Source organism: Urocitellus parryii, unplaced genomic scaffold (assembly GCF_045843805.1).
Source record: "Urocitellus parryii isolate mUroPar1 unplaced genomic scaffold, mUroPar1.hap1 Scaffold_422, whole genome shotgun sequence".
In the NCBI taxonomy this organism is placed as follows: Eukaryota; Metazoa; Chordata; class Mammalia; order Rodentia; family Sciuridae; genus Urocitellus; species Urocitellus parryii.
Genome location: NW_027553766.1, coordinates 135932 through 152005, shown reverse-complemented (window position 1 = coordinate 152005; position 16074 = coordinate 135932). Strand labels below are relative to the sequence as shown.

General features: G+C 38.0%; 1 pseudogene; it reads left to right on the top strand.

Moving 5' to 3' along the window:
* Positions 1 to 14902: 14902 nt before the first annotated feature.
* On the top strand, positions 14903 to 15328 carry LOC144252393 (Golgi apparatus membrane protein TVP23 homolog B pseudogene; annotated as a pseudogene).
* The last annotated feature ends 746 nt before the right edge of the window (positions 15329 to 16074 follow it).

Here is a 16074-nt window from a genome sequence, read left to right as displayed (position 1 = left end):
TAATAAATAATAAATAATAATAAATAATAAAATAAAAGTATTTAAAAATAACAAGTGATTTTGGGCAACCTTGTGAATATTTCATAAAAATATTTCAAGAAAAAAGGCAATCCAAAAAATAAGCTCTACTTTTCCTTCTCTGTTTCTTCCATGAATTTTCAATCCTCTATTTTTATCCATGGAGTTCTTGTTGTGTCCCCCAAGCTAGCCTCCTACACATATACTCCAGAGGTCCTCAGCAACAGCTCCTGCAACCACTGGGGCAATATGCTATTACACAATTTAATTTCTAATTGTGGAAGGTCTGATTTTCTTCTAAGATGAGCTCTACTTTTCCTACTGATTTTCTCCCAAGATAAGCTCTACTTTTGGCTAAGGATGAAGAGAAATCAGCATTCTTTTATATACCTGTAACAATAAATAATGTGAAGCTTGTGTGTGGAATAGTTTGCTATTTCCTCAAAAAGTAAAAATAGAATTATCATACTACTCAACAACTCCATTTCTATGTATTTAACCCCAAAGAACTGAAAGGAGGTATTAAAAGAAAAGTACATGTGTATACTTTCCATCTGTTAAAGTCATGAGAATGAGGGACAGGCTCAAACGGAGTTTTAGGAAAAGAATTTTATGTATGAGTAAAAAAGGAGTGCTTTTTTTCCCCAGTTGGGCAGGTAGTGAAAGTGAGGATTGATTGCCATGGAGAAGCTTGCTGATGTCCTGATTTGGAGGTTATGTGATGGTCACCTGAGAGTATCCATTCCTACATTGAGTAAAATACATTGCAGTGTTTTACATGGAGATACAAACCTGGCACAGCAATGACTAGTGGGGAATGTGAGTGAAAGGATACAGAGCATTTTGCACCACCAATGCAGGGTTCCTGTAAGTTTAGCACTATGAGAAAGTCAACTGCTTATTAAAAACCACCATGTCAATACTACGCCAGAAAAACAGACATCAGACTTTATTAGGGAAGTTGACCCTTATAAATCCAGCTCAGCCAAATCTCAGAAATACCATTGCAAGAAAATTTTTCATTACAAGCCACTGTGTGTGTGTGTGTGTGTGTGTGTTACATTAATATTAGAGGCTAAATGTTGGATGTTATATTAGTATAAGAAGATCACTTAGTGATTATTATAGTGATATAAAACCAAAGTGTTCCTAGTAGATTAGCATTAAAGACCACAGTCTAGATATCACTGTGAAGGCAGTAAGGGTCCATGGTAAGTAAATATATTACTATTAGAGGCCATCTATTTACACTGTAAGCATACTTTGGGAAACAATGTGAATATCACATTAGTATTAAACAGCACAATGTGTATACTGTAATAATATCAATGACAAAAGGTCATGTATGCTTGTAATCCCAGAAGCTCATAAGGCTGAGGCAGGAGGATGGCAAGTTCAACGCCAGCCTCAGCAACTAAGTGAGGCCTTAAGCAACTTAGAGACACCCTGTCTCAAAAATAAATAAATAAATAAAAGGGCTGGCATGTAGCTTAATGGTTAAGTGCCCCTGGATTCACTATCTAGTACAAAAAAAAAAAAAAACGATCAACTATTATATTAGGACTAGATGCCTCTGTGAGGACATTGTATGTGTCATGAATGGCAGAGGATTCAATGAGGATATTATCTGCATTACAGGCCTTACTGAGAATATTATATAGGTCAGAGGTTGAGAATATTATATGAGTGTCAGAGGTCTGAGTGAGTATATTATATATGTATGTCATTATATACATATATATATATGTCATAAGCTGCAGTGAGAATATATATACACCTTTATATAAATTATATATTTATATAATGTATGCAAATATATATTTATGCAAATATATTATATATATATGTGTATACATGTGTGTGTGTTTGTGTGTGTGTGTGTGTGTGTGTGTGTGTGTGCGCGTTTTCTGGAGATTGAACCAAGGAGTACTTTACCACTGAGATACATCCTCAGCTCTTTTAATATTTTCATTTTGAGACATTGCTTCACCAAATTTTTGAGGCTGGATTCAAACTTGCAATCTTCCTGATTCATGCTCCCGATTCATTGTGATTACAAGTCTCTGCCAGTGTATTCAAGTTATTGAGAATATTATTGAGTGTCAAAGTCTTCAATAGGTCATTATGAGTTTGATGACTCAATGAGTATATTATATCACTCAGAGGACTCAATTATGGTATTATTTTTGCCAGAGGCCTCAGTGAGATTGTTATGTGAAGATCCAGCGAACTCAATGAGGATAATATATGATATGTCAAGATCATTGTATTGCCATGAGAAACTAATAAAAAAATATGTGTTATAGTCTTAACTGATGACATTATATGAGTATCAGAGATTTCAGTGAGAATTTTATGAGTGTCAAGAGAACTTGGTGATGTGGATGTGTAACTGATGTGATTCTGCAATCTGTATACGGGGTAAAAATCAAATGTATGAAATATGATATGTCAAGAGCTTTGTAATGTTTTGAACAACCAATAATAAAAAAATTAAAAAGAGAACTTGGTGAGGTTATTATATATTTCAGAGGCCTAAATGAGACTATTACATGAATGTCAAAGGGTTTTGTGTGGATATATATGTCTCATCCACCTCATTAAGAATATTACATTTGGGGCTGGGGTTGTGGTTAAGCAGTAGAGCATTGCCTAGTACATGTGAAGCCCTGGATTCAATCCTTAGCATCTCATAAAAATACACAAAAAATAAAGGTACAATACCTTTGTATCCAACTACAACCAAAAAATAAAAAAATTAAAGAATATTACATAAGTGTCAGATAACTCAGTGAGCATATTATATGTATTAGACTCATCACTGATCATATTATGTTTGTCAGAATCTCAGTGGTGATATTATATGAGTGTCAGAGGCCTCAATGAAGCCAATATATATTTTAGTCTATTTAGTTAACATATTATATCGGTAAGAGGACTCACTGAGGATATTATATGTCCCCTTATATGTGTCAGAGGACGAAGTGATGATATAAATTTTAAAGATATCAGCATGGATATCAAATGTGTCAGATAACTCAGTGTGAAAATGTCAGAGGCATCAGTAACAATATTATATGTGTAAAAAAAAAAGAATATTATGTGTGCCACAGGTCTTTTCAGAGCCTCAGTGAGTATACTGTATCTGGTAAAGGCTACAATGAAGATACTATATTAGTGTGACAGGACTCGATGTGGATATTACATGAGATATAGAACTGAGAGAGGATGTTATATGTGTTAGAGGACTCAGTGAGCACATTATATGTGTCAGAAACCTCAGTGAGAAGATTGTATTCTTTTGAGGTTTTAGTGTGGATAGTGCATTAAACAGAGGCCTCAGTGAGATCATTATATGGGTTAGAGGCCTCATGTGAACATGATATTTGTTATAAACCTCAGTGAAGTTATCATATTAGTGCCACAGGCATCAGAGAGGACATTATAGGTAAGGGCCTTAAATTGCATATCATATGTCAGAGCACTGAGTGAGGACATTATAGATGACATAGGCCTCATTACATGAGTGTCAGAGGAATCAATGAAAATGTTATATGAGTGTTACAGACCTCAATGAGTATATTCTGTATAATGCCTCAGTGAGGCATTACATCTTTTACATAGATGGAGCTTCACTGAGGACATTATATGAGTATCAGAGAACTCAATTAGAATTTTATATTAATGTGAAAGCCCTGAGAATATTATGTATATCAGAAGTTTCAGTCCTCACTGAAGCCCTTATTGTTTGTTAGAGACTTCAGTAAGCATAGTAAATGTGTTAGAGTCTACAGGAGGATATTATGTGTCAGAATCCAGAGCAAAGCTATTACCTGAGTGTGAGTAGTATATGTATTATAGCCCTCAATCACACTGTTATATGACTATGAACAACCTTATGTGAGAAAAATATCTGAGTGGAAGAGGCCTTGTTGAAGGCATTGCTTGTGTTTGAGATCTCAGTATGTTCAATCTATGGCTCAAAGGTCTCAGGAAAGAAATCCTATGTGTCAGAGGCCTCACAGAAGATAAAACAGGAATGCCAGGCTTATGAGTGAGAACATTAATTGTGTTAGAGTCCTCAGGGAAGAAGGTATACTAATGTCACATACTTCAGTGAGGGTATTACTGTGTTGAAGGCCTTGGCATTTGTGCTGCTTGGATGAAAGTCCCAAGTGGAGCTACAGTCTGTGTCAGAGACCTCAAGGAGACACTTAAAAGTGTCAGAGGACCTCAGGGATTTAGAGGCCTCAGGGAGTATATTATATATGTCAGAGTCTTCAGAAAGATATTACATGAGCCCAAAATCTCATTGAGGCTATTAACTGAGTCGGAGGACTCAACACTGGTACTTCATTGTTGTTAGAAGTCTCAGCAGAGGTTAGATTGCTTTTTAGAGGGGTAAGAGAAAATATGTTTTCCTGAGGCCACTGTGATGATACCATGAGTCAGAGGCTTCAGTGTGGGTAGAACATATAAGAACCTGAGTGAAGATTTCATAAACCTCAGGGGGATTATGATGGAGTATCTCAGAACTCAGTGAATAAAATCTATTAGTGTCAGCAGCCACATGAGGAAATTTTATGCATTGAAATCTTCTATGAGTATATTATATGGGTTTCAGAACTCTCTGAGAAAATATCATGATTCTAAATGCTGTGAGTGAGCATATTTTAGAGCATCTTTAGGAAGTTGCTTACAGGTGTCTGTATAATCAATGAAATAAAATATGAGTATCAGAGGCCGAAGTGTGTATAGGATGCAAAGTCAGAGGAGGACCTATTGTGAATATCCTATCAGGGATAAGACCGCCAGAAGGGTTCTATTTGAGTAGTCACCATCAGAACAGGGATATTACATGGGTCATAGTCATTAGTGTGCCAATGGTAAGAGTAAGAGGCCTTTGTAAATACAGTACATGTCTTCGATATTTGATGTGGAAAGTTAATTCCAGAGTGAGGCTATTAGTTGAGTTTCAGCAAGTTTCAGCAAGAATCACATATGTGACCCAGAAATCAATAATAAAATATTATCCAGCTACAGGCCTCATTGAGGATGTGTCAGGGGCTTCATTGAGATTAATCAATGATTGCCACAGGACTCAGCTAGGGTATTGTCTCTGAGTTCTCAGTGAGTTGAATACATATGTCCAAGAACTCAATGTATATAATATGTTTCAGATCCCTCAATCACACTATTACATGACTATGAACATCCTCAGTGAGGAAAATATCTGACTGCAAGTGGCTTAGCTGGAGGCATTGAATGTGTTTGAGATCCTAGGATGTTTAATCTATGCCTCAAAGATCTCAGGGAGGAAATCCTGTATAAGAAGTCTCACATAGGATGTGACAGGAGTGCCAGGCTACTCAGTGAGAACTTTATGAGTGTTAGAGTCCTCAGGGAAGAGGCTACATCAGTGTCACACCCCTCACTGGGGATATAATTGTGTCAAAGGCCTGAGCATTTGTACTGCTTGGGTGAGAGTCCTGCATGGAGAGTGTCTGTGTCATAGACCTCAAGGAGACACTTAAAATGTCAGAGGAGTCTGTGTTGACAGAGAGATACTGTCTGAGCCCTCCATGATTTTTAAATATGACTAGAGAATCAGGATCTCTGCCAGTGAGGCTCTTAGTTGTGCCTGAGCTCTCATTGAAATATTAACTGAGGGACACACAGAAGGTAGAGGGAGAATATTATCTACATACAGCAAGCCTTTGTGAATATGTGATGTAAGAGTCAGAGGCAACTGGGAGGAGAGGACATGAGTGTCAGAGCCCTGAGTGAGTTTATTATACATGTGACAGAAGAATTTATGGACTCAGTGAGATGATCAAGGAATTTCAGAGCCCTCAATAAGTACACAATATTGAGTGTCAGAGGAGGACTCAGTGAGGATATTTCCTGAGTGTTGGGGACCTCCATGAGAATGTTCCATGAGTGCTGAAGGCCTGAATGAGGACATATGTGTGCTGTAATAGGAAGAGACCTGTGCTAGCCTATTATATGTGACAGTGCCTTCATATGGACATTTAGTGTCAGAGTCCAGAGGGAGGCTATCACCTGAGTGTCTGAATCCTCATTGAGACTGATACATTTTTCAGAAGATGTACTGAAAATATTTGGTCAAAGTCAGAGGCCTTAATAAGGATGTGATAGGTATCAAAGTCTTCATTGAGATTATTTTGCTATTACTATTGGTCTCAACCAGGGTATTTTCTCTTAAGAGGCCTCAGAGAGTTGAGTATATGTGTTAGAGACTAGGGGTAGAGAATGTAGGTATCATAGCCTCACTCACTCTGTTATGTGAGTATGAAGGTCCTTAGTGAAGAAAATTTTCTGACTAGGAGAGGTTTATTGAGAATAGTTTCCTCAGTAAGTATACTTTAGAGATGAAATTTCTAGTAAGTTTTTTTAAAATTTTTTTTTAGTTATACAGGACACACTAACTTTATTTTGTTTATTTATTTTTATGTGATGCTAAGGATCGAACCCAGGGTCTCACACGTGTAAGGCGAGCACTCTATCACTGAGCCACAACCCTAGCCCTCCAGTGAAGAACTTCTATGTGTCAGATGTCTCATTGAGAATAAGGGTAGGAGTGCCAAGGTACCCAGTGAGGGACACTGTATGTGATGGAGTTTTCAGGGTTGAAAGAACATCAGTGTGAAAGGCCTCAGTGAGATTATGAAATGAGTATCAGAGGCCTTAATGACTACATATTACATGGAAGAGGCTTTACTGAGAAGACGATTTTTCTCAGACTGGTCAGTGAGGAAAATATGGGCTCAAATGACTCAGTCCCTCGTCTACAAAGGTTGGAGCCCTCTGTGGGGATTTCATATGTGTCAGAGACCTCAATGAGACACATGCATGTGTCAGAGGACTCATTGTACATACTATGTAACCTTTGGAGGTCTCAGTTATATTTTGAATATCTATCAGAGCATTAATCTGTGCAGACAACAGGTATCCCAGAGCACTTGGTAAGATAGTACTTCAGTGTTAGAGGTCTCATGGAGGTCATTATCTGAGCTTTAGAAGCCTAAGGGTGGATATTATATTCATTTCATTGTCCTGCATGAGAATGATATCCACTGCAGAGTCCTCAGGCAGTATGTTACCAGTGTGAGTGGACTCAGTGCTATATGATGTGAATGTGAGAGGCCTCATGGAGGAATCATGGGAGTTTCAGAAGAGGATACATTGAGGATATGATATGAGTATCAGATACCTGCTTCAGGCTATTATAAAAGTGTCCAAGGCCACAATCGTTATATCTTATGTGTCAGAAACTTCAGTGATAACACTGTATTTGACATTGGCCTCTGTGAGAATATTGTAGGTGGACGAGGCTTCTCATAGATATTAAGTGTCAGAGTCTAGAGCCAGGGTGTTATCAGACTGCCTGAGGCCTCAGTAACAATGTTAACATGACCAAGGTCACAGTTTAGATATATTATTGATGTCAGAGGCCTCTGTGATGATGTGATATGTGTCCAAGTCTTCAGTGAGAATGTGATGTGTTTGTCACAGACCTCACATTGGATATTATACTTCATAGAGGCTGCAGTAAATTTACTATACCTGTCAGAGGCCTCAGGTTTCACTTATGGAAAGACGCCTCCATAAGTATATGATGGCTGTCAAAAAGATTCTAAGTGGAAGAGACCTCTGTTAGTCAATGACATGTGTCAGATGTCTCCAATACTACATCATTAATACTAGGAGCCTCAGTAAGCCTCTTATAGGTCCTGTAGGTTGCAATGTAGATACTGTATGTGTCAAGTCCTCAGGGAGTTAGAGGCCTAAAGGAGTATATTATATCTGCCAGAGGTTTAAGGTAGGATATTAAATGCTCCTGACTCTTCAGTGAGGCTATTAACTGAGTCAGTGGATTCAGCACTGATACTTCATTGCTGTCAGAGGCCTCAGTGAGGACACTATTAGGGTCACAGACGTCATTGAGTCAGAAGTCTTAGTGACAATGGAGGATATGTCAGAGGTCTGAGAATATCACATGCATCTGAATCTTCAGAGATAATATTTTGTGTGTCAGAGGCCTCAGCAAGTATATGGGCTACAGGCCTCAGTGTTGATATTACATGAGCATCAAAAGCCTGAGGGAGGAGGCATTGAATGTGCCCTGAGGGAGGACATTTAAAATGTGTCTGAGGCCTAGCTGAGGATAGTTTGCTTGTTGAAGGGCTAAGGGAAAATATTGTTTGTCAGAGGCCCCAGGGCAGATACCAGGTGTTAGAGGCCTTAGTGTGGGTAGGTGTGAGAACCCTGAATGAAGATTTCAAATATTTCAGAAGCCTCAGTGAGACTACAATGTTATTATCACGGGACTCAGTGAATATACTAGGTTAGTGTCAGAGGACAAGAAAGGACTTTCTATACATCAGAATCCTCTAGGAGTTTATTATATGGATTTCAAAGACCTCAGGAAAGATATCATATAATTCTTGGAGCTGTGAGTGGGGACATTTTAAGTTTCAGAGTCCTCAGGAAGTTGATTAGGGGTGAACGTACCTTCAGTGTGATTGCATATGAATGTCAGATGCCTTAGTGAGTATGGGATATGAATGTCAGAGGAGGCATGGAGGATATCCTATCAGGGTAAGAGACACCCAGGAGAATTCTATATAAATAGCATAGACCAAATGTGGATATTGCAGGGGTCAGAGTCCAGTGTACCTATGATAAGAGTAGGAGGCCTCTGTAATCCTATCATATACCTTAGAATCTTCATGTGGATATTTACTGTCAGAGTCCAGAGCAAGGCTATGAACTGATAGTCAGAAGCCTCAGTGAAAAATCATACATGTGATCCAGGACTCTGTGAAAACATTATGTCCAAGTCAGAGGCCTCAGTGAGAATGGGTCAGAGTTTTCATTGAGCTTACTCCATGATTGCCACAGGACACAGTTAGGACATGTTCTGTGTTCAGGGCCTCAGTAAGTTGATAATATGCATCTGAGGACTCAGTGTGGATAATATATGTGAGAGAACCCCCAGTCACACTAATATATGATGTAAACATCCTTAGTAAGGAAAATGTTTGATTGGAATAGACCTTGTTGAAGGCATTGCATATGTTTGGCATCTTGGTATGTATAATCTATGGCTTAAATGTCTCATGAAGGAAATCCTATGTGTCTGAGGCCTCACAGAAAATATTATGGAAGTGGCAGGCTACTCAGTAAGAACATTGCATATGTTAGAGTCCTCAATGAAGAGATTATACCACTGTCACATCCCTCAATAGGATATTACAGTGTGGAATGCCTCAGCATTTGTACAGCTTGGGTAAGAGTCCTCTGTGGAGTTATTGTCTGTGTCAGAGACTTCAAGTGGATACTTAAAACTGTCATAAGGATCTGTGTTGATAGGAAGGTACTTTCAGAGTCTTCAGTGATTTTTTTAATATTTTAGACAATAGGGGTCTTTGTCAGTGAGGCTCTTATGTGTGCCTGAGTTCTTGCTGATATATACACTGATGGCCAAGAGGATTGAGGATATTTTTTGAGTCTCACACGTCTCTATAAATAAGTTGTGTAACTGTCAGAGGAACAAGGGAGGAGAGGATATGAGTGATAGAGATCAGAGTGAAGATATTGTACACTTAAGAATCCTCAATAAATAGAATAGGAGTGTTTATGGACTCAGTGAGATAATCAAGAAATGCCAGAGACCTCAGTGAGTATCTGATGTGTCAGAGAAGGACTCACTAAGGATATTACATGAGTGTCAGAGACCTCCATAAGAATGTTTCTTAAGTGCCATAGGCCTGAGTCATGACATATATGTGCTGTAATAAGAAGAGGACTCTGTTAGCATATTATATGTGAAAGTTCTTTGAGGATCAAAAGCCTGAGTGAGAATAACACATTTGTTAGGGGACATACTGAAGATATTCTGTCAAGGTCAGAGGCCCCAGTGAGGATGTGATATGTGTCAGACTTCACTGAGTTTATTTTGTTATTACCACATGCCTCAATTAGGATTGTTAAATATTTGTGTCAGAGGCCTCAGGGTAGATAGTATAAGTGTCAGAATCCTCACTTACTATTTTATATGACTGTGAGGTGAAGAAAACTTCTGAATATTAGAGGCCTTCCTGAGGATTTTGTCCTCAGTGAATATATTTTTAGGGCTCAGAGTTCTCAGTGAGGAAATTCTATGTGTCAGAGGCCTCCTTGAGAATAATGATGGCAGTGCCAGGGTACCCAGTGAGGACATTGTATGTGATGAAGTTTTCAGGGTAGAGAGAATATCAGTGTGAAAGGCCTCAGTGAGATTATGAAATGAACACCACAGGCCCTCGTGATGATCTAATATGTGTAAGAAGCCTCATTGAGAATAGAATCTGTCTCAGAGGTCAGTGAGGAAAATACAGGCTCAAATGACTCATTCCATACTGTACATAGGATGGAATCCTCAGTGGGGATTTTATATGTGTCAGAGACCTCAATGAGACATATATGTCTCTGAGGACTCATTGTACCTCATGTTACCTACAGAGGCCTCAGTACTTTTGGATGACTCTCAGAGGGTCTAAATCTGTGTGGACTTCTGGTGCCCCAGAGCACTCAGTGTGATATTCCTTGAGTGTCAGAAGCCTTGATTAGGATATTTCTGAATGACAGAAGCCTCAGGGTGGATATTATATTGATTTCACTGTCCTGTATGAGGATTATATCCATTTCAGAGTCCTCAGTAAGAATATCATTAGTGTTTTGGGGCTCAAATGAGATAGGGTGTGAAAGTCAGAGGCCTCAGGGAGGATTCATGTTGGCTTTAGAGGAAGACTCACTGAGGATGTGATTTGAGTGTTAGAAACCTTTCTGAGGCTATTATAGAGGCTTCATATAGATATTAAGTGTCAGAGTCCAGTGCCAGGGTATTACCAGAGTATCTTAGGCTTCACCAACCCATACCCTTGAATGGGATCAAGGTCACAGTACAGATATCCTGTTCATGGCAGTGGCCTCAATGAGGATATGTGGAAGATTCTTCAGTGACAATATAATGTGTTTGTTACAGGCTTCACTTTTGACATCATATTTTGTAGAGTCGGCAGTAAACTTACTATACTTGTCAGAGGCCTCAGTTTTCTCCTATAGAAAGGGGCCTCTGTGAGTACATGATGGCAGTACCAGAGGCATCAAGAAGACATTCTAAGTGCAAGAGACCTCTGTTATCCAATTATACATCTCAGATGTCTCTAATACTTTATTGTTAGTATTAGAGACCTCAGTATGACTCTTATTGATACTGTAGGGGTCAATGTAGATATTAAATATTTCAAAGACCTCAGGAAGTTAGAGGCCTCGGGGAGTATATTATGCCTCTCAGATGGTTCAGGGAGTATTTTAAATGCACCAGCCACCTCAGCAAGGCTATTCCTGAGTCAGATGTCTCAGTACCAGTACTTCATTATTGTCAACAGCCTCAGTGAGGATACCATTAGGGTCACATGCCTCAGTGAGAATACTAAATGCATTTGAATCCTTAGTGACAATGGGACTTGTTTCAAAGGACTTATGATATCATATGTTTTAGAGTCTTCTCTGAGAATATTATAGTTGTCAAAAGAGTCAGTAAGTAATATATTATATGTCAGAGCCCTCAGTGAAGACAGTGTCTTTTTAAATAGTTTCATGTGTTTAGTGGGAGCTCTGAATAAAAATATTATTGTGTTTCAGAGGCCTCAATGTGGTTTTTCTTATTTGTCACAGGCTCTCATGGATATTTTATGACAGACACAGGCCTCAGTAATGATATTGAGCATGTTAGAAACCTCTGTGAGGACATTATATGTCAGAGCCCTCATTGGTTATATGTGTAGAGGACTCATTGAAAATATTATAGGCGTCAAAGAGCTTAGTTTTTATGTGAGTTTTAGAGAACTTATTGAGAATATTTTTATATGACATAGGCTTCCACAAGGATTTCATATACGTGTCAAATGCCTCAATGAAGATATTATATTTTTCCTAGTTCTCTGTGAGGATATCTTATGAGTTTGAAGGTTTGACATGTTATTTTCTAGGGGTCTCCATGTGTATGTGATATCAACCAGTGGTATCATTAATGATATTTATTGATAACAAACTCATATTATTTCAGTGCATACTATATATGTTAGAGTCTTCATAAGGATATTATATTGTATTTAAAGCCTCAGTGAAATGTTTTATAAGTGTAAAAGGCCTAATTGAGGGTATTATACTATTCTTTCCTGTTAAAACAAAACAGGAAACGAATGGTCAAAGCTATTCCCAAATGCTTCAAGCAGGAATGAAGTAAGCAGCAAAGTACTATAGAGTTGGATAACAAACAAAATCTTGGAGTAAATATCCAGATGCTCATTTATTTACAAATAAATGACTAAACAGATAAACAAAAGAGGCTAAATAAAAACCTCTTATCTGGAATTTCAAGTAATTGAGGTGGACATTTGGCCCTCAAGGAGTTAGGCCTAACTTCCCTCTCCTTAAGAGGGGGCTCTGCATAGTGACTTACTCCAAAACAATATATATAATGTGTACATGTAGAGAAACATAACTTCACAGTGAGAAATCTGGTAAACACTACATCAGTCAGGTGAACACCTTGAGGATATGAAATGAAGAACAGCACTTCATCTGTAATCTGCTTTCCCCATTCCTTAACCTGTCTACATATAAGAAAAACATCAACTGAAAATCTAAAAAGTACCTGAGAGGTACTCCTCAACTGTCAGGTCCTCCTCAACCATCAAGGGCATCAGAGAAATTAAGGTCAGAGAAACTGTCACCACAAAGAAAAGCCTATGGAGACAGGATGACTGGCTTGCGGGATCTTAGATGGTGTCCTGGAACTGAAAGAGGCTGTACTGAGAATCCAAAGGAAACACAGACATTAGTTAATAAGAGCATATCAGTATCTGTTTATCATGAAAAATCATGTATGAAGTTAACACATCTGAGATAGCTCACGTAAGTCATAAGAGAAAAAAACTGGGTAGAAGTTACATAGTAGATCTCTGCATTATTTTTGCAATTTCTGTGTAAACATAAAACTTCTCTAAAATAAAATCTTAAGATATGGCTATATTTTTCAAATACCTGCTCATTTAATTACTCAGAATGTCAATTACTAATAATTGACATTCTTAACTAGTTCTGCATTTTGTTAAGAGCATTTATAACAAAAATGTGTCAAACTAACATAATGTAAGATAAATACTTATTTTGTATGTTTTATGTTAAAGTAATAATATGTTTAAACTTATCATTATTTATTTTGCTATTGCTAGGTTATGGATTTTCTCTCTAAAAATTTCAAAACTTTAGAGAAAAAATCTACATTTTAGAGACACTATTTCAAGTCATGGTTGAACTTTTTCAAAAGAGTCATGATAAAAAATATGTTACAAGAGCAGATTGATTCATTGTGAATGAATCATTGATCCCAAGGAATTCTTATCTTTCGTTTGTTTCTATGTATACCCTTCAACAGTAATAGCATCAAATATTTGCCACTAGGAAAAATAGTTAAACGAAAAATGTAAACAGAATTTGTGACAATAACTTATGATGCTTTCTAAAAAAAGAAAAATTGAAAAGAATATCAAAGTCAGTTTCCTCCATGATGTTCTTCAGAAGTGGTAAAACTAGAGAAACTTCAATGGAAGCATGGTTTATGAGTGATCTTAGATATTCTCGTGTTTTACGGGGAAATTATATTTTAGAAATCATAAAAAATATTGGCTGCCCAAACTCTTGAATGTTTTCAAATGTAGTTGAATTTCTATGTAAGTTTCTCATTGATATAGCTAGTCATAAAGCTAATAAAAACAAAGAATCTATGGGGCTGGGATGTAGCTCAGTGGTGGCATACCTTATCCAGAATTCAGGAGGCCCTGGGTTTGATCCCTAGCACCACAATTTTTTTGTAAATCAATGCCTTATTTGTGTAATCAAATAGAAAGTGAACAATCACCACTCTTAGGAAAATGTTAAGTCTGAAAAACAGTTAAGAATCAAAATACTCTTACAATAGAAATAGCCTATTGTGACCAGAGGTGTCACATCATAAAGTATATTCACGTTAAATATCCTCTCAGAACAATAAAAAAACTTTGATGACCATTTAGAAGGAGAAAATGTCTATAATATAGATTAGAAAATTATTAAGAAATTAGAAACATGAGGTGAGGGGCTGTGGGCACGGAGAGCGGCTGGCCTAGGCTTGGCGGGTGGAAGGGTCCCTCCTGCAGGGTTTGTGGAGTGAGCCGGGCGCACAGGGGTGGTTGTGTTGTGTCCCCTCTGGCTGTCCGTCTTGAGGAAGAGCTGAGTGGGCGGGAAGGATGGAGGACCAAGGGTAGTTGTTGTGGAGGTGATCTGGGTGCTCCGAGGCCCTCATAGGAGGAGTGACCCAGGAGTTCAGGAAGCTTGGGGGTGTGGAGAGGAGAAGCCCATCCTCAACCAACGCCAAGCCCTGGGCGGATCTGATGTTGGGCTGCAGAAATGCTCTGTGTGGTGGGTGGGGTGCTGGTGGTCTTTTTCCTCGGCCCATCTTGCACTTCATGCACTCGAGGAAGTGAAAGGGGTGCAGCCTCCGGGCACCTCTTCAGCTCCCTTGTGACCTGCCCTGTAGGGGTACCCTGCAATCATGTAGGAATAGGAGACACTGGCAGAGCCTTACACTCAGGACAGCAATGATGACACTGAAGATGTTTCATTGTTTGATGCAGAAGAAGAGACAACTAATAGGCCAAGAAAATCTAAAATCCGACATCCAGTGGCATCATTTTTCCATTTGTTCTTCTGAGTCTGTGCCATTATAGTCTATCTTCTCTGTGAATTGCTCAGCAGCAGCTTTATTGCTTGTATGGTGACAATTATCTTGTTGTTGTCACGTGACTTTTGGGCAGTGAAGAATGTCACAGGTAGAGACTGATGGTAGGCCTTGGGTGGTGGAATCATATTGATGAGGATGGAAAGAGTCATTGGGTGTTTGAGTCCAGGAAGGCATCTCCTCAGGAGAATAAAACTGTTTCAGAAGCTGAATCAAGAATCATTTGCTTAGGACTAATTGCCTGTCCAGTGATGTGGGTGATATTTGCCTTTAGTGCTCTCTTCTCCCTCAGAGTAAAATGGTTGGCATGGTTACCATGGGTGTGGTGCTACAGGGTGCCAACCTGTATGGTTACATTAGGTGCAAGTGGGCAGCCAGAAGAATTTAACCAGCATGGCTACCTGGTATGTTGGAATGCAGTTTTTAAGACAAAACACCAGAAATGAACAGACTTCTTGAATAGAAAGAAAATTATGTTTTCTGTGATATTGGGGAATGGCTGAAGAGATTCTTGATTATGAATTGTTTAGAGCTCAGTCCAGTGTAAAAAGGAGCATTGATTTTTGTTTGTTTGTTTTGTTTTCACTTGCAAAGTTACTATAAAAACTGTTTTCTTTTTTTTTTAAACAAAGTTTTAATTTTCTTTTTCTAGTATTTGAGGCTGGGAAGTATGATATCATTAAGAACATTGTCAGAATTTATTTTATGGTGTACATATGTATGCATATAGTAATGTATCCGTATATCCCAAATTAATGTGTTAGTTTACATATGTTACAGAGATATTTGCACTTTGATCCATAGAATATAGGATGTTCTTAATCTATCTCAAAGGTATGTGTGTTTACATATTATTTCTATAGGTTATTTTCAGAAATAAGTTGATTTCATGATTAAGAGTAAACACTTGGTTTGTGTATGAGTTAAAAAAATTGTTAATATTAAATATATACTTCATGTTGAAATTGTTTACCTTAGACATGCACAAGTGAAACTAGTTTCTAAAATTTTCTTTTATTTTTATACTTAAGGTCTAAATAATAAATGGAATCTTTATAGTTTATGTTTAAGGGATACCCAGGGATTGCTGCTGTTCTATTTATTTCATAGAAAGGATAGTCATATTTTATTTTGCAACTTCCTGGAAACTCTTCAGTGGTCTCTGGACTAATAAAATCTTTTAGTACTAAATTAATATTATTCTT